This window comes from Emydura macquarii, unplaced genomic scaffold, assembly GCF_026122565.2.
Source record: "Emydura macquarii macquarii isolate MOO-44397 ecotype Brisbane River unplaced genomic scaffold, CSIRO-AGI_Emac_v2 contig_2676, whole genome shotgun sequence".
Taxonomy (NCBI): Eukaryota; Metazoa; Chordata; order Testudines; family Chelidae; genus Emydura; species Emydura macquarii.
Window position 1 is genome coordinate 14127657 of NW_027132813.1, and position 18650 is coordinate 14146306.

Genomic DNA, 18650 nt, shown 5'->3' on the forward strand with positions numbered 1-18650 from the left:
ACTGGGTAGGGCAAAAGGATTCTAGTCTGTGGAGAATATGTAGGATTAGAGGGATAAGATTGTCTAGCAAGGAAACAAAGGTTTGACCTAAATAGGTGACAGTTTACAGTACTTATCAATCCATCACAATTATTTAGAACAGAAATGGGTAAGAATGTCTAAGCAAGTCAGTGGTTTGCTTTTATGCAAAAAGCCTAAACTAAAGGTTCAAAAGAGTTTAGTTTACAATTGTTTCTATTGTTTTCATTGTCCTGCACCTCTGTACTTCCATATTTTGTCAGGTCTGACAGCACTGCAACATAAGTCTGTTCTCAAAATAATTGTACAAAAATACATGTCACAATCAGAAGGTAGGACCTAGGACTGGAAGTCAAGAGACCTGGGTGCTAATCCCAGCTCTTCCATGGTCTTACAGTGGGAGCTTCAGCAAGGTATTGCTCCTCTATGCCTCAGTTTCCCTATTTGTAAAATGGAAATACTTGCTTTTCTAAAACACTATTTGATCCATGGATGAAAAGCACTATATAAATGTCAAATCTACCAGGAGGTACTAGAAATCTTACAAAAATCTTTCATAAGATTTCCACCTCAGCTGAAGACCTACTTTGAAACTTTTGAGGTTAACCAGAGGTTTGCAATCATTGCAGTTTATTTAGTCTCACACTTTTTTCCACCAGGGGAGAATACTGTATTCAAATAACATGAGAAAATATTATTTAAAGATATCAGCACTGTTAATGAAAAACCCTCATTGCTATAGGGAGATCTCAAAAATTTACATCCAGGAACTTTACGATGGAAAATGTGACCAACAGTGTTTTAAAACATCCATTCTTTTTTGAAATCTGAAACTTCCCCTCTATAAAATAAAATAAAGCCTCTTAAATGAAGCTTTTTGCAGTGACTAAAAGCCCATAATATTGACTATTTTAAATAGTAGACACATTGCTGTAAAAGATGAATCTCATTGCAATTTTCACTCACTCTAAAAACATTTTGATATACATTTTTGATTGCGCATCTTAAACCCATGGACAACTACTTTCTTGACCATTACCATCCTGATATTTTTCTTTGTATGCAAATAGCCCTGAGTTTTACACACAAACTAATCATTACAATTATAAAATACGTGTGGAGAAAAGATACAGGGTAAAATCCTGGCTCCATTTAAGACCAGGGCAAAACTCCCATTGAGGTCAATAAGGCCAATATTTTCACCTACAGTCTTATAGATACTTTTTGATAACTATGCAGAGTAGGAGTGTATGAACTGTGAACAGCTCTCAAGTCCCCTATCTGGCAGTCATAGCACAAAGACACTCCCATTGACTTTGTGGGACACCTTGCTTCACAGGGATTTGCAGAATCAAGTCCTAAGAAAATTCAGTAAACGCTGATTTTGGGTTTAAATGTTGCTTGTCCTGCTTCCTGAATAGTCCTAGTGAAGACTATTTTCATAAGCCAAGTGAACAGGGTTAGCCAAAATGAAACTTACTTTATAATCCAGTCAAGGTACAAGGCACTACAAAATGGATTTGTTGCTTTAATATGCAGTTATACTGACCGTGAGACAGTAGGGTCAGAGGACAGCAGGAGAGTGATCCTATTGGGTGCTGGGATACAGGTGGGCCAGAGGAGAGGAGTCACTGAACCTGGACTCAATTAGTTATGGGGACAACAAATGAAAAATGAAAAAACAGGGACAGGTGTGAGGGTCAAAGGGCTAGATAGAGGGAACCTGAGGGAGACACCAAGCAGAGAACCCTGGACAGCACCCACTGCTGCTCGAAGGTAGCCAAGGGGTCAGCGGCACAGCCCAGAGGAACTCTGCCTGGATGCATGAATGGGAAGAGGAATGGAAGTAGGCCCCACAGTTGCAGAGCACCTGCCACAGCCGACCTCCTCTTCCAGGTGTTGTAGCTAGTCACTTTGGCCAGGACTAGGAGGAGGTTGACAAGGACGTCCTGTGACTTTGTGGGGCCCCGGATGGGGTATGTGTATAGGAATAGGTGTGAGGGAAAAGTGCAGCCAGTACTGCAGCAGGAGGTTCTGGAGGAGCCAGAACAGGGGCTGCAGCCTGGTGCACTCAAGATAGGTGTGCGCCAAGGCCTCCCTCAGGCCGTAGAAGGGGCAGGTGTTGGGGAGAGGGCTGAACCACACCAAGTACATGCCCGTGCTCATGGCTCCATGAAGTGGCTGCCAACTGATGTCCCTGGCGAGCCACAGGGTCAAGGTGGAATAGATACTGGCAGGGGTCCTCGCCCTCCATAGGTGGTATAAGGTCCCACCATTTTGGTGTCTGGGCAGGACACGAGGGTGAGAAAATGGAGGGGGTGGAGCATGAGCGTGTAGAGATGTTCCCTGGCACGGTTCGGAAATGGACCGGCTGCCAGTCATGCAGCTGGCCCAGTACATGGGGGGACAACGACGGGGGGGGGGGCGGCTCATGCCTGTTGCCACAGGGGCTGCAGCAGCTTCATCAGGAATGCCACTGCTGGCTGGGTGGGCAGAGGGGCTGAGGGAGTCCCTGGTGCTGGGAGCAGGGGTAGCAACCTGGGAGGGAGAGGAAGGGGTGGCTGAGGCCTCCATGCAGGGGGAGGGGAGGGTCATCCCCCCCCGGCAGGCCGGGGTCAGACCTAGGGCATCTATCTTCTCGAGGAGGGACGAGAAGTACCCCCCAGCCCCCACTAGCTCCTCCCTGGTGGTAGCCAAGGAGGCAGTAGCTCCGGCACCAGCAGGGGCTTTGGATGACAAGGGGGTGGGGAGGGTTCCCAGCCAGGGATTCCTCTAGGAGGGACTCCAGGAGGGAGATGGTGCAGCCCACATCTGCTGCCACAGCTTTCTTGGCCAGTGCTGCCCACTGGGCTCCTGCGGGGGCCCAGCTTCAGCAGCCCCCTTCCTGGATTTACAGGGGCTCTCACCTGCCTCGGCAGTGAGGGGGAGGGGGTGCCAGGCTCTGGCCTTGCGTTGCCATGCTTGCCCTGCACGAGCACCCAGCCCTTTGATGTGCACAGCTGGGTGGCAGGGACAGGACCAGGGGGGCAAGAGCACAGGGTTGGGGGTATGGGAGTGATAATGGGGAAGGAGAGGCCTCCTCGCAGGGTGAGCCCTGGCTCCCTCTCCTCCACAGGCCCTGCTGGACTGCACTGGGTGTCGGCGGGGCCTGCCCGCTCACCTGGGCAATCCAGGGTGGGCACCCCTGGGGCCTGAGCGGAGGTGATGTCCCGTGATGGAGGAGGGGTCACTGAGCTGGGAATACAACTGAGTACAGGGAACAACAAATGAGAAAACAGGAAGGGGCGTGAGAGTCAAAGGGTCAAATGGAGGGAAGTGGAAGGGGACACCGAGCAGAGAACCCCGGACAGTGCCCACTGCTCCCGAAAGCTGTCAAAGGAGCCAGCGGACGCTGCCCAAAGGAACTCTTCCCGGATGCGTGAGTGCACAAGGGAACGGAAGTAGGATCCCCCAGCTGCAGGGCACGGCCCCCCCTGCCCAACCTCCTCTCCCTGGTGTTATAGATGGCCAGGGGCAGGAGGAGGTAGATGAGGAGATCCTGTGACTTTGTGGGGCCACGGATGGGGTGTGGGGAAAAGTGCAGGAGATTCTGGAGGAGCCGGAAGAGGAGCTGCAGCCTGGTGCACTCCAGATAAGTGTGCGCCAGGGTCTCCCTCGTGCTGCAAAAGGGGCAGGTGTCGGGGCAGGTGTCGGGGCAGGTGTCAGGGCAGGGGGTGAACCGTGCCAGATATATGCCTGTGCTCACGGATCCATGGAGGAGCCACCAACTGATGTCCCCGGCGGGCTGTGGGGTCAAGGTGGAGTACAGACTGGCCCACCAGGGGTCCTCGCCCTCCGCAGGTGGCAGCAGGTCCTGCCACTTGGTGTCAGGGCAGGACACACAGGCAAGGAAGTGAAGGGTGTGCAGCACAAGTGCGTAGAGATGATTCCTCAGTGCGGTTCGAAAGAGGACCGGCTGCAGCTTGTGCAGGGGAGGGGGCGGCCAGGGGGGCTCGCGGGGCCTGGGCCTGATGGAAAGCGCCGGAGGGCTGGGCCTGATGGGGGGGAGGGGTGAAGCACCCTCTCGCAAGACCCACCTGAGATAAGCCTGAGCAGCGGGGGGCAAGGCTGCCTTCACTTCCTGGAGTACGCACCGGGGAGTTGGAAGGGTGGAGAGCCCCATGCGCTGAGTCAGCGCCTGGGGGTTCACCCAGTCCCCCCGGTCATAGTCCAGGAGAGCTCCGATCTTGGTGACTCCCGCCAGGACCAGCCTCTGTTGCACTGAGGGGGTCTCCACCACCTGCACATTGAGTTGGGGGTTGTGTAGCAGGGGCTCTGCGAGGAGGAGGTCCTGGTAGAAGACCCCTTGGATGGAGAAAAAAGAGCTGCTGGTCGTATCGGAGCCCTCGGAGGCGGCGGAGGAAGGCGTGCAACAAGTGGCTCCACACCAGACTACCTGCACCATAGAGGAGTCTCTGCAGGGCCTGGAGGTAGAAGGTGTGGACCTGGCTGCGGATGCAGCACAGGCCCTGCCCCCCTTCCTCCAGGGGGAGACTCAAGATCCCTGCAGAGACCCAGTGCAGTCCTGGCCAAAAACTCCAGAACTACCTTCTGGAGGTAGGCCAGGAACCTTGGGGTCGGGACTAGGGTATTGAGGCAGTACCAGAGCATGGACAGGACCAGCAGGGAGAGGCAGGGACCTGCAGGGAGAGGCACCAGAGCAGTCCCTTCCAGCTCCGTAGCAACCGCACCACCCTGTCCGTTAAATCTTGCCAGTTTTCCGCGAGGGAGAAATGGGTGGCGGAAAGGTAAACGCCCAGATAGAGCAGCGGACCCGCACTCCACCGGATGGCTTGAAGCGCCTACCATCCGGCCAAAGCTCTTGACCCAGTTGACCCAGGCGGAGGAGGCCACAGAGTAGATGGCCAGGCAGGCCTCCAACCATACCAGGTCGCCTGGGTCCTGGACCATGAGGAGCACGTCGTCAGCGTACGCTGACAAGACCAGCCTCAGCCCTGGCTCACAGTGCACCAAACCTGTCATCCTCCGATGGAGGAGACAGAGGAAGGGCTCGATGGCCAGGGCGTACAGCTGGCCCGACAGCGGGCAGCCTTGGCGCACTCCTCGCCCGAAGCTGACTGGTTCAGTCAGGGTCCAGTTGAGCTTGACCAGGCACTCCGCGGAGGCGTACAACACCCGGAGAAACCCACAAAGCAGGGCCCGAAGCCGAACGCCTGCAGGGTGCCCAGGAGATACCCATGGTCCATCCTGTCGAACGCCTTCTCCTGATCCAGAGACAGGAGGACGAACAACAGACCATCCCTACACCCGAGCTCTAGGAGATCCCGGACCAAATACAGGTTATCAATGATGGTGCGGCCCGGGACGGTGTAGGTCTGGTTGGGATGGACCACGTCCTGCAGCACGGACCCCAGCCTCAGGGAGACGGCTTTGGCCACGATTTTGTAGTCCATGCAGAGGAGCGAGATGGGACGCCAGTTCCGGAGGTTGCGGAGGTCCCCCTTCTTGGGCAGCAGGGCGAGCATGGCCCGCCTGCATGAAAGGGGGAGCGCTCCGCTGTCCTCGGACTCGGCCCAGACGGTGGAGAGGTCCGGGCTGAGGACATCCCAAAACACGCGGTAGAACTCCACGGTCAGCCCGTCCATGCCCGGGGATTTGTTGGTTGGCATGAGGCGGAGGGCTTCTGAGAACTCGGCCAGAGTGAGAGGTAGCTCCAGCCGGTCCCGGTCACCTGTGCCGACTGTGGGAAGTTGGTTCTAGAGCATCCTGCAGGTGGCGGCTTTGGTCGGATCTGGGGAGAAAAGGTCGGCGTAGAAGGCCTGGGCCCTTCCACGCATCTCCACCGGATACGTGAGGGGGGCGCCGTCCTCTGCCAGAAGGCAGGTGACATGCTTCCGGGCCCCCTGCCTTTTCTCCAGGACGTAGAAGAAGCGGGAGCCGCGATCCATCTCCCGAAGGAGACGGATGCGGGATCGAACTAAGGCAGCCCGAGCTCGGAGGTCTTTGAGGGCCCGGAGCTCCTCCAACTTCTCCCGGCATGCTCTGCAGATGGAAGGATCCTGGGGGCTGGTGGCCAGATGCCTCTCCAGCGCTAAGACCTCCCGCTCCAACTGCTCTATCCCTGCATCCCTCCGCTAGCTTGCCCCCCCGAGTGTAGTCGCGGCAGAAGAGCCGGGCACACACCTTCCCCATGTCCCACCAGCGCTGCGCCGAGGGAAAGGCGCACCTCTGCCCCCGCCAGGCCAGCCAGAACTCCCGGAAGGACGCCACGAAGCCCACATCCTCCAGCAGGCTGTTGTTGAAATGCCAGTACGCCGGCCCCGGCCTCTCTGCTGCCAGCGAGGCCGTCACGGTCACCAGGTGGTGATCCGAGAACGGGGCTGGCCGTACGCTGGAGGAGTGGGCCCGCGAGAGATGACGGGGAAAAATAGATACTGTCCAACCGGGAGTGGCTCGACCGATCTTCCCCCACCCGGACAAAGGTGAAAGTGACAGTGTCGTCTGGGTGGTGGTCCCGCCAGACGTCCACCAGGGAGTGGTGGTTTAGGATCTCCCTGAGGACGTCGGCGGCGGCCTGGCACCGCTCGATCCCCGTGTGGTCCCACTCCTCGAGGGTGGTGTTAAAGTCCCTGCCCAGGACCAGGCACTCGTGAGGATCCAGTGCACCGAGGAAGGTGGCCACCTGCTGAAAGAACCGCACCCGCTCCGGGCCGGCATTTGGGGCATAGACGTTGACGAGATTCAACATCAGCCCCTCCATGCGGACCCGGAGGTGCAGCAGACGGCCCGGCACAACCTCGGTGATCCCTAGCACCTCGGGCTGCAGGGTGGGGGAGAACAGGGTGGCTACTCCGCCCGCGTGGGCGGAGAGATGACTCAGATGCACCCCGTCCCCCCACTCCAGCTGCCAGCTGGCCTCGGCGGCTGGGTCCAAGTGGGTCTCCTGCAGGAACGCAACTGAGTACCCACTCCTCTCGAAAGAAGGAGAGCACTTGTGTCCTGCGGAGACCCGGCTGCAGCCCCTGGCGTTCAAGGTGGCAAAGATGATAGGCATCATGAGGAGGGCTGGGGGAGATCCTCGCGGCCAGGAATGCCAGCGGGTCGCGCTGGGCTCTGCAGCAGCCCGTGACCGGTCCCGAAGGCCATTAGGGCGTCACAGAAGCTGCGGGCCCACTGATAGGGACCGGACGGCAGGACGCTGCAGCCTTTTCCCTCCTTCAGCGTGGCCCGCACGGCCCAGAAGACGCGGTGGAAGTCCCCCCAGCACTGCAGCGCGAGCTGCACCCTGTTCCGGGCCCCGCGTGAGTTCCGGAGGAAGGTGCGTAGCTCCTCGTGCAGCGCCTGGGGGGGGGATTCGTCCTCCGGTCTGGCCCCTGCAGCGGCCCTGCTGCCGGAATGGGCAGAGGATGGGGGCAGCGGCAGAGGGAAGACAGCAGCCCCTAAAGGGCTGGGAGTAGCAAAAACAAAGGCCGCCTCCTGGGAGCTCTCCAGGGGGAAGGACACAACTCCAGGGGCGGCGGGGGGCGCAGGTAGCAGGGGGAGGGAGGGAGGGTTCGGGGGCGGAAAGTGGAGGAGGAGCGGGACCAAGGGGAGGGGTCAAGACGGGGAAGAACAGGGTCATTGGAAGGGACAGGAGGGGGAACAGGGTCAGGTACAGAGTCCACGGCGGCTAAGCCAGCGGGGTGTGGTGTCTCTGGAGTGGGGCCGGGAGCTGGAGGGTCGGGCAAGGCAGGGGGGATGGCCTTGGGGCCGGGCTTAGGAGCCGCGCCGTCCGCCATCCCGTGGTAGAGGGCAGGGAGGCCAACTGCCCGGGGCCTGAGTGGTCAGCCCCAGCCATCGCCCTGAGGGCCGCAGCGGCCACAGCGGAGGCAGCACCGTCGGCCGGGGAGGGGAAGGGTTCGGAACAGTCTGGGGTACAGGAGCAGGGCCAGCAGCCGGGGAAAGGAGGGAGGGGAAAAGGGAGGGCGGCTGAGGGCCATCCTCAGTTGAACCCTCTGGATGGGGAGGTTCGTCCGCCCCTGGACACGCCGGGGTCAGGCCCAAGGCATCTATCTCCTCCATTAGGGAGGAGAAGTCTCTCCCCGCCACCACAAGGTCCTCCTCGGTGGGGACCGAGGAGGGAGCGGCCTCGCCCCCGGTAGAGGGGGCAGGGGGGCAGAGGGCCATCCGGCCGGGGACTCCTCTAGAAGGGACTCTAGGAGGGAGATGGTACCACCCACAGCTGCCGCTGCAGTCTCCTCGGCCGGTGCCACCCACTGGGCCCTGGCAGGGGGCGCGGCGGAAGCCCGGGTCCAGCAGCCCCCTTGTGAGACTTGCAGGGACATTCACCCCCCTCGGTGACGAGGGGGAGGGGGCGCTGGGTCCCGGCCTTGCGCTTGCCGCGCTTACTCTGCACGAGCACCCAGCCCTCTGAGGTGGAGGGCTGGGTGGTGGGGGCAGGGCCAGGGGGCAAGAGCGCAGGGGAGGGGGCGTGGGAAAGTGGAGGTGGGGCAGCAGGGGAAGGAAAGGCCTCTCCCTGGGGCGATCCCACTCCAGTGCCCACCGAAGGCGGCCCTGGCTCCCTCTCCCCCGCAGGCCCCGCCAGACTGCTCCGGGCGTCAGCAGGGTCCGCCCGCTCGTCTGGGCACACCAGGGGAGGCACCCCCGGGGCCTGTGCGGAGGTGGCAGGTGATGGAGGAGGGGCAGCCACAGGGACCGCACGGCTGAGGGGGGCGCTGCTGCTGGTCTGGCTGGTGCCCCCCTGGGTCCCAGGGATCCTGGGCTCCCCACTTCGCCGGGCCAGGGGGCAGTCCCTCCGGACGTGCCCCGTCGCCTGGCAGAGGAAGCACCAGGCCCCACCCGTGCTATAATGGACCCTGTACTGGGCCCCTTGATGGGGCACCAGAAATGACCCCTCTAGTGCCTCTCCCCCACGCGCTGCCAGCGGCAGCTGCAGCTGCACCTGCTGGCGGAAGGAGAGGACGTGGCGGAGGGCGGGGTCCTTGCAGCCGAGGGAAAGCGGGCTGATGATGGAGATGGGCTTCCCCAGGGCAGAGAGGAAAGGCAGAAGGGCGGCATTGGGGAGGAAGGGCGGGACGGAGGTGAGGACCACCTGTACGCCCAGGTCTTCCAGGGGCTCCACCGGGACGTGGACGCCCCCTACTGCCAGGCCCGTCACCGCCACCTCCTGGGCGGTGGCCTCCGATGCCAGGAAGACCACCTTCTCATACATCTTGGAGGCCGCCACCACCACTCTGGGCCCCACCACCCACGCCAATGCCCGCACGTAGGTTTCCAGGTGGGGTGAGGCAGGCACCAGGAGGCAGCGGACCCCATGCCTCCTGGTAAGGGTGGGGAAGGGGCCCCAGCCTCCAGGGATGGTGCTGGAGGTGGCGGTCGGGACAGATGACGGGGCGGCATGTGGAGGACTTGCAGCGACCTGGGCGTACGCCCTGGGAGCGGCGCCGCCCCCAGAGGCCCCACCATGGGCAGGGTCGCCGTCCGGACAGGGCCTTTGCCCTTCTTCCCCTGGCCCTTCTTCCCGGCCGAGGGCACACCCCCCTGAGCAGGGGGGGCGGTAGCTGGAGCAGCGGCAGAGGCCCTAGAGTCCCCACCTGAGGTGTCCGCCGCCGGAGCCCTAGGCCTGACGCCCGATGGCCTGGCAGGGGTGGCGAGGCCAGATGCCTTGGATGGGAGCGGGGGCTCAGGGCAAGGGGCAGGGGCGTCCAGTGAGGGTTTCCCGGCCCCAGACACACACGCCATCTCGGGAGGGGACGGGGCGGGTCCGTTGGGGGTAGGAGGGGAGTGCGGAAGAGAAGGGGGGGACTGGTTGGGGGAATGGGGGGGAGGGGAGAGAGAAGGGGAAGGGATGGCGCTCCTCCCCGCTAGGCTGAAAGCAGGGGAGGAGGGAAGGCCAATCCAGGCAGGGGCGCAAGGAACACAATCACCAGCCCTGGGTGGAACACCGGCTCCTCCGGCTGCACTGGGGGCAAGGACTGTCAATTGGGGGGAGGGGTGCAATGTGCAGGGGGGGGCAACAAAAAAACGGGGGGGGGCAATTAAAGGGGGTCTATGAGCACCATGGGGCAGGAGTACTGGGCCAGGGCAGAGGGGAAAGGGCAGCAGAAGGGGGATGGGTGGGGCTAAGGCAGGGCTGGAAAGGCTCAGGGGCAACCCACTGAGCCTGGGCGGGGCAGGGAGCAAACCAAGGTAGGGCCAGGGCAATTCAAACAGAAAGACAGACCAGGGTAGGGCCAGGAGAAGTCAAACAAACAAGCCAAGGCCAGGGTGGGGGTAGAATAGGGCAAACAAACAAACCGGGGGGGGGAAGCAAACAAACTAGGGAGGAGGCTACAGGGTGGGGAGAACTGCAGAGGGGGCAGGGGGCAGTGACAGGGAATGGGGGAGGGGAAAGGGCAAGGGTGCCCCAAATTCTGGGGCCAAGGGGGGAGCAGCAACAGCAGCAGGGGAAGGGTGCTCACGGCAGCAGCAGGCCCCCACAGCCAGCCAGGGGGGCAAGCAGGCAGTGCCCCCAGGATGGGGCAGCAGGGGCTCCCCAGGGCAGCAGGCTCCTCCAGCAACAGGAGGAGAGTGCTCCTATTTGTGACCCGGGAAGTGGGAGGTAGAGAAGCCTCACAATGATCAGAGCCTTGTTCCCTGTGGACTGAGGAAAGGTTACTACAGGTCAGTTAGAGCACCTGAGGCCAATCAAGGCCCTGCCAGAGACATCATTTAAAAACCCCTGCTCCAGGAGGAAGTGAGGAGAGCTGGCAGTAGTGTTGGAGGAATGTTGGAACTAACTGGAAAATCAGGTGAAGGGGAATGCTTGCCTCCCCACCTCCCTGACCCAAGAGGAAGTAGGGCAAGGAGCCCAAGCAGCTGAAGGGGCCAAGCGGGAAGGAGCCCACAGGAAAGAACCACAGCCTCAAGCATTGGGTGTTACCAGCATGGACAAGGTCAGAAATAGGGTTTTGCCTTTTGTCCCTGATACGCCAGAAGAAGGAAAAGCCGGGACCCACTATAGCAAGTTCACTGACTTGCTACACATGGTGTATTGGGTGGGATTCTGTGCAGTGGATGTAATCCAGGATAAGCCAAAACCACCCTGTCTCCAAAATGGATGATGTGATCAAGGCACCGATATAAGCCACGGCAGCCCAACAGGAGGCCACCCAGTTCCAGGCTGTGGCCCAACAGGAGGTGGTATGACTACAGCAGGAGACCAATTGCCCTGCTGATAAGCCAAGCTGTCCAAGACCATGCCGTGTTCCAAGAGATGGTGAGTCAGTTGAAGGCACTGACTGAGCTAAGCTGCAGCAGGATTCGATGGGATTCAGACCATACAGGTCAACAACTGCCTACAGGAAAGGATGCAGGAGGATGATGTGGAGGCATTCCTCCTGGCATTTGAAAAGACAGTCCTGCGGAAGACCTGGCCCCAAGATCAGTAGGCTAGCATCCTCACCACGTTCCTGTGTGGGGAAGCCCATAAGGCCTACTGACATGGCCACGGAGGTTGTGGCAGACTACCCCCAGCTGAAGACAGATTTCATGAATGGCGGTATAGCAAAGATGAGGAACTGGTCACAATTGTTTGACTTTATCTACTTGACCCGGAAGTGGTTGTGCCCAGAGGCCCTCAGCTCTGAGAGGGTGATGGAGCTCCTGATACAAGAACCAGTATTGAAGTTCTAGGCACCAGGAAGCCCTATTAAGGTTTCAGCAGATGCATCACACTCTGGATTGGGGTGCAGTGATTTTTTTTTTTTTTTTTACAGAAGCATGAGGATTTCTGGCAACTAGTGGCACATGCATTGATATCACTGACTAACACAGAAACTAGATGTGCACAGACTGAGAAGGAGCTTTTAGGAATCTTGTTTCTCTGAGAGAAACAAATCAGTATATTTATGGACAGACAGTGGAAGTTGAAATGGACCACAAGCCCCTGCTTGCATTATTTAGCAAGCTGCTAAATGACTGTACCTTAAGGATTTAAAGTGATGATAAAGTTGCAGAAGTAGAATTTGCTGGTGACCTACATACCTGGTAAATTTATGTTCATGGCAGATGCACTTTCCAGAGCAGTGGCACCCGAGAAGACAGAGACCGAGGTGCAAGCCTATGAAGCCATGAGTGTGAGGTAGATTCCCATAGTTAAGAGGAGACTGCAACAAATAAAGGAGATGGGGAAAGATGAACTGTTGGGAATCCTTAAAGAAGTGATGACTAAAGGGTGGCCTGAAGTAATAAGCAATTGCTGTCTAAGTATAAGACTATTGGAACTACAGACATGGACTGACTCTGATAGATGGGGTGATTTTCAAGGGTGGTAGGTTCGGCGGTTCAGTGGAATTACGACAAGAAATGCTACAGAAGATCCATGAGGGTCATTTAGGAATTGAGATGTGCAAAGAACGAGTGCGAGAGGTGCTATATTGGTCGTGGATCAATCATGATACCACTAATGTGGTAAGAAACTGCTTTTCATGCTTGAAATACAAACTATGCCAACAGGCAGAGCCAGTGAGACCCCATCCTATTCCATGAAGGCCTTATGAGAAGATAGGCACTGATTTATTTACCTGGCATTCAAATAATTACTTAATAGTCACTGATTATTACTCTCTGTATCCAGAAATTTGCACACTGCATGGTATGAATAGTAAATCAGTGACTGGGAAAAATTTCTTTCATGCCAGCAGACATGGAATTCTAGAGGAGGTCTTCAGCGATAAGGGGCCACAGTTTTCCAGCGCAGAGTTTAGGCAATTTGCCCCAGATTGGGATTTTATCACAAAACCCCCAATCTAAAGGACTGGTGGAAAGGTCTATACAGACAGTAAAGAATCTGATGAAAATAACTCTTGACAGTGGGAGTGATGTGTATATAAAGCATTGATGGTCTACTGAAGTACACCCCTGGAGAATGACTTTTCTCCAGCTCAGAGGTTAATGGGGAGGATCAGATCTAATTTACTTATTACTGATAACTTGCTGTGATCTCAGAATAATACCATCATTCACAAGATGAAATAAAAACAGAAGTGGAAGCAGAAATAATATTTTTGACAGAAGGGCCTGTGATCTCCCATCTCTTAACCCAGGTAATAGAGGTGTGATTCCTCAAGCACACTAATACTTGGGGCCAAAAAGGTACTATTAAAGAACAGCTGTGTCCACGGTCCTCTGTGGTCCAGACCTAAGGGATACATTTCAATGTAATCGATGGGATCTATGGGTTATCCCAGAGAATTCCAAAACCATGCAAGATTCCAGCATATCTCCTCTGACTGATCCAGTATCATCAACACATGGTGAAGAAATTGTCGGGGTATGAGAGAACTCAGACTCAAATGAAGGGCTGGTACTGTGTACACCTGATCAGGTGATCAAACATCTGCAAAGAATCATAGAGACTGGTTAGGGTATGTGACAAAATTGGGTGTTAGACTCACTTGAGAATCATGTACTAGTAACCTCTCCTCTCTAGGTAGTTGATAGGTTGAGTTTATGGAATTGTATAATCATATGTTGTTAGAGAGGGGTTTTTAATATTTACCTATGGGTTAACTTGCTTTCCTTGGGTGGGAAGATGTAGAGATACCCATGTAGAAGATTTGTGATTTAGAGACTCACTAAATGTGTGAATTGGGAAATGTGCCCTACATCAGGTCTAACATGGCTGCTCCCAGCCAGACACCTCTGAGTCATGTCCGTCTGTGTTGTTAAAGGTCTATTCCTTACTCATTCAATAGTTTTATTCTTTAATGAATCCTCAAGATCATTACACCTCCAACTTCCCTTGCAGGCCCTATTAGTACCTTTGTCTGTTATTGAAGTCTGTTTCAAAAGGCATCCCCACCACGTTCATGGCTATCTAGAGAGCGGCACGGGGCCACCAAAACATTCTCGTCGTCCTTGACTACACCACATGGTATCCAGAATTCATTCCCCTAAGAAGCCCCACGTCCAAAGCAATAGCAAAGGAATTACTCCAGATTTTTGCTAAGGTGGGCATCCCCAAGGAGATCTTGACCGACCAAGGAACTCCCTTCATGTCAAAATGAATGAGGGATTTATGTACTCTGCTCCATGTCCAGACCCTATGGATCTCAGTCTACCATCCAGAAACAGATGGCCTGGTCGAGTGGCTTTATCATACCCTCAAAGGTATGATCCAGAACATGATGGCGCAGGACAGAAAAGACTGGGATGCCCTTCTATCATACCTGATATTGGCAATACAGGAGGAGAATCCAGTGGAGCCTGGAGAACCCCCTTTGAGTTACTATACGGACACCACCCTTGCAGCATATTAGATATCACCAAGGAGGAGTGGGGGGAACAGCCCAACCCAGGAAATAACATCGAGCACATGGCACAGATGCGAGAGTGAATAGCCTGAGTGAATAGCCTGAGTGACACCCCCCCTCCTCCCCATGGTGCAAGAATATTTTGAAAAAGCACAATAGGCCTAGCAGACCTACTACAACTGCTGGGTAAAAGCATGGAGACTTCAGGAGAACGGGTGATGGTGCTGGTGCCAACAGCAGAAAGCAAGCTCTTGGTAAGGGCTGTATGAAATAGTGGAAGTTGTCTGGGAAGTAGACTATAAAGTGAAGCAACCAGACTGCCGAAAGCCAGAACAGATCTACAACGTCAACTTGTTGAAATCCTTGTGGGACTGATCATTTGGAGAGCTCCACCCTACGCAGACGCCCCATAGGGGCAGGTGGTGATGTCCCCTGAATTAACCACAGAAAAATGAACAGAGGCCATTGATATGATCCACTGGAACCAAGATGTATTATCCATGCAGCCAGACCATATGTCAGTAGTCCAACACCATATTGTCATCAACTCCAGAGTGACGCTGACGATAAAACTGTACCTTTTTGGCCTCCAGTATTCGGGAAGAATCCAGGATGGAAGTGAGGCAGATTCTGGAAATCAGTGTTATTGAAGAATCCCATAGCCAGTAGTCAGCCCTATCAGCCTAGTACCCAAGCCCAACAGCACCCTTGTTTTGCAATGACTTCCAGCAGTTGAATGAAATATCTCAATCAATGTCTGCCTGATACCATACATCAATGACTTAGTTGATCAGTTAGGCAAGGCCTGATACTTGACCATCCTGAACCTGACCAAAGGCTACTGGGAAATCTCCCTGGCCAACAACACCAAGGAGAAGACTGCCTTCTCTACACCCGATGGCCTCTTCCAATACACTGTCCTCCCTTTTGGACTACATGGGCCCTGGCAACATTCACCGACTAATGGATAAATTTCTATTACCCCATGCCAACTATGCTGCCGCCTACTCAGACAATGTAGTCAACCATACCCCTGACTGGGAGATGCACTTAGGAAAATTAGAGGCAGTGCTAGCCACCCTCAGAAAGGTTCTTCACTGCAAACCCTCCCAAGTGTGCAAAAGGGCTAGCCGAGGCCAAATATATTCGATATATAGTTGTTCCATAGGGGTTTTACCAAGCCTTTTCCTAAGTAGAGATAATACAGATTGGCTCTGACTGGTCCGCCAAAAGCGGATCAGAGCATTTCTAGGGATAATGAGGTACTACCAGAGATTCATCCCTTACTTTGCCGCTAGGGCACAGCCTTTGACGGACCTAATAAAAGCTCAGGGCTGGGATCTAGTAAAGTGGACTGATACGGCAGAAGAAGTGTTCTAGATTTAAGGACTGCCCTTTGCAGTCATCCAGTGCTCATAGCCCCAGACTTAGAGAAGGAATTCATCCTAGAAATGGATGCCTCAGAGATAGGGTAGGGGATGTCCTTTCACAGATAGTGGGGGAGGAACACAACACCCAATCTTGTACCTCAGTTGGAAACTCCTTCCCAGGGAGCAGAGAGATGCCATTGTGGTTGAAAAGGAGTGTCTGGTGGTTAAATGGGCCATGGAGATACTCTCCAATACTACCTAGGGCGGTGAAGGTTTACCCTTGTCATGGACTATGTCCCGCTCCAGTGGATGCACAGACACAAGAAGCGTACAAGAATGACTAGATGGTTCCTGTCTCTGCAACCCTTCCACTTCTGGGTTTGGCATAGGGCTGGGAACTAACATGGCAATGCTGAAGACCTGTCACGACAGCACTGCCTCTTGTTCCAAGTAGCCCAACCCCATGGTGTTGAGCAGGTGCCTGAGGGGAGTATGTAATACAGCAGGATCAGAAGGCAACAGGAGAGTGATAGAGGGGAGGTAGAGAAGCCCCAGAATGCTCAGAGCCTTGCTACCTGTGGACTGAGGTTACTACAGGTCAGTTAGAGTACCTGAGGCCAGTCAAGGCCCTGCCAGAGACCTCATTTAAAAACCCCTGCTTCAGCCAGATGGGAAGAAGTGAGGAGAGTTGGTTGTCATGTGGGCTGGCTTGAGTGGGGGGGCATTTAGTATATGATGTGACATCAGTATGGCAGAATCATAATAATCCATGTGGGATATGCCGTGTCAGGTACTGTTCGGAAGGTTATAATGTGCTAAGTAAGATAATATTTATGTTCATGTGTAATATGTGAAATGGAAGTTATAGATGTATTTGAGATATCTGTGTTTCAAATTGTGCTGCCTGGGCAACACCCCAGATAGCCATTGTTCTGCAGCCATCCTAACTTAATGGCCCATTAAGGCATTCCCAAGTGCAAGGGGCCCAGAGAGAGAAGCCAGCCTCACCACTGAGTCACAAGAACCCACTTACGTGACTGGACCCCAGGCACACCTGAAGAGTCACCAGGATTGGCCCATGTGACTCTGGACTCCATTTTGGGTCTTGTGACTGTCCGCAGGCCACATGGCCGGAGGAGGGGGTTTATAAGATCAAACAGGATCCATCTTTGTCTTTGCTCCTGTCCAGTCTGCAGACATACACCTACCTCTGGATCTATTCATCTTGCAACTGAACCAAAGGACCTAGACCCATCCAGGTACTGGATGTGAACCAGAGGGGACTATACAAGCCTGCAACTCCACAATTCTTCCAGAAACCTGAAGTATATGGACTTTTAATCATTTGTATATCTGTGATTTACTTTAACCCTTTAACATTTCTCTCGCGGCTTATTTCTTTCCTTTTACAATAAACCTTTAGTTTATACACTAAAGGATTGGCTGGCAGCGTGGTATTTTAGGCAAGATCCAAGCTTATATTGATCTGGTGCTGTGGCTGACCCCTTGGGGTCAGAGGGAATCTTTTTAGCAAAGAGCAGAGAGTTTAAGTAACTGGTCTCTTTGCTGGACCTGGTGCTGATTTGGGAGCCTGGAGCTGAAATGCAGTGAAGAGGGCTGTGGGCATTTGTGGACTGGCTTCGTGATATCCAGTGTGGGGTAATCAGAAGCAGTTCATGGCTGGTTGGGAAGCCGGGCTTTAGTGTCACCCACCAGCGTGGGGAGAATCTGCTCTCCTTTTGCAGCCTGCCCTGACCTTGGCATTACCAGTTGACTACCCTGGGCATGGGTCGTATCACAGTGGTGTAGTCGTAGCAGGATCCACAGAACCAGAACATTTGGGTTTTGGATCAGAACCTCACGCTATTCCAAATTTTAAAATCTGATTGTGGATGTGTCCCTGGAACCGGGGAGCAGCGTCTGGGTTTTCCCCTCTCTGGGTCCTCCTCCACCGGGAGCAGTCTTGTACCCTTTTCAGGGCAAGCAGTCTAAGGCCAGGCCCTCAGGCAGGGCTGGCCAGGCAGGCAGTCTATGCGCCAGGCCCTCAGGCAGGGCTGGCAGGTGAGCAAGCTGCTCTCTGGAACGGCATGGCGGGGAAGGCTTCCTCACAGAGGATAGGGAAGGGGGACGCAGGCCCGCCCATCTCCACTGCGTCCCAGCCCAGGGCCCTGGCAGTGGCAACAGAGTTTGCCACTGGGTCGGTGGGGCTCCAGCCGCAACACGCTGCCCGGGTAGCCCCTGACTCAGCCACTAACGTGTGGCGATCCCGGGGCTTCTTCCTCCCCGAAACCCCCGATACCTGCCTCCTCTGGGTCGCTGAGGTTCGGTAGACCTGCTAGGCCCTCCTCGTCCACGGGCGGCAGCTCAGGTAGCTCCATGGGCTCATCCTCGGAGGGTAGCTCCTCCAGGTCCTGCGGTCCGCAGGCCTCGGGCAAGGCCGGTAGGTCCTCGGGGTCCCAGGCTCGGCACTGCTCTGGCAGGTTCGCTTCCGGCTCCCAAGCCCCAGGTGTTTCTGGGGGGTTCTCCTCAGGCTCGTAGTCCTCGGGGAGCCCCGATGGGCCTTCTTCCGGCTCCCAGGCTGTGGGGGTCTCTGGTGGGCCCTCCAACTCCCAGGCCGTAGGGTACCTGGGGGAGGCCTCGGTTGATCCTCAGGCTGGGTTTAAGGCCGGCCACTCCCTCTCTGCACAGCTCCCCGGCCCGGCCTTTGCTAGGAGCTCCGGAGGAGATGCATCCTTCCCCTTCGGCCATCTCCCGCCAACTGAGCTCGCCGGCCTGGCTCTTAAAGGCCTAGCTCTGCCCCCCTGCTTCCAGTCAGGTGGGGCCACTGGGGCCTTTAAAGACCTAGACCCGCCCCCTTGCTTCCGGTCAGGGCTTTCCCTGGGGCAGGCCTCTGTCATCCAGGGTGGGTCTGGCTCCCTCTCTGGGCCCTCCTCAGAGGGGGACCATCCCTCCCGGCTACACACCCCCC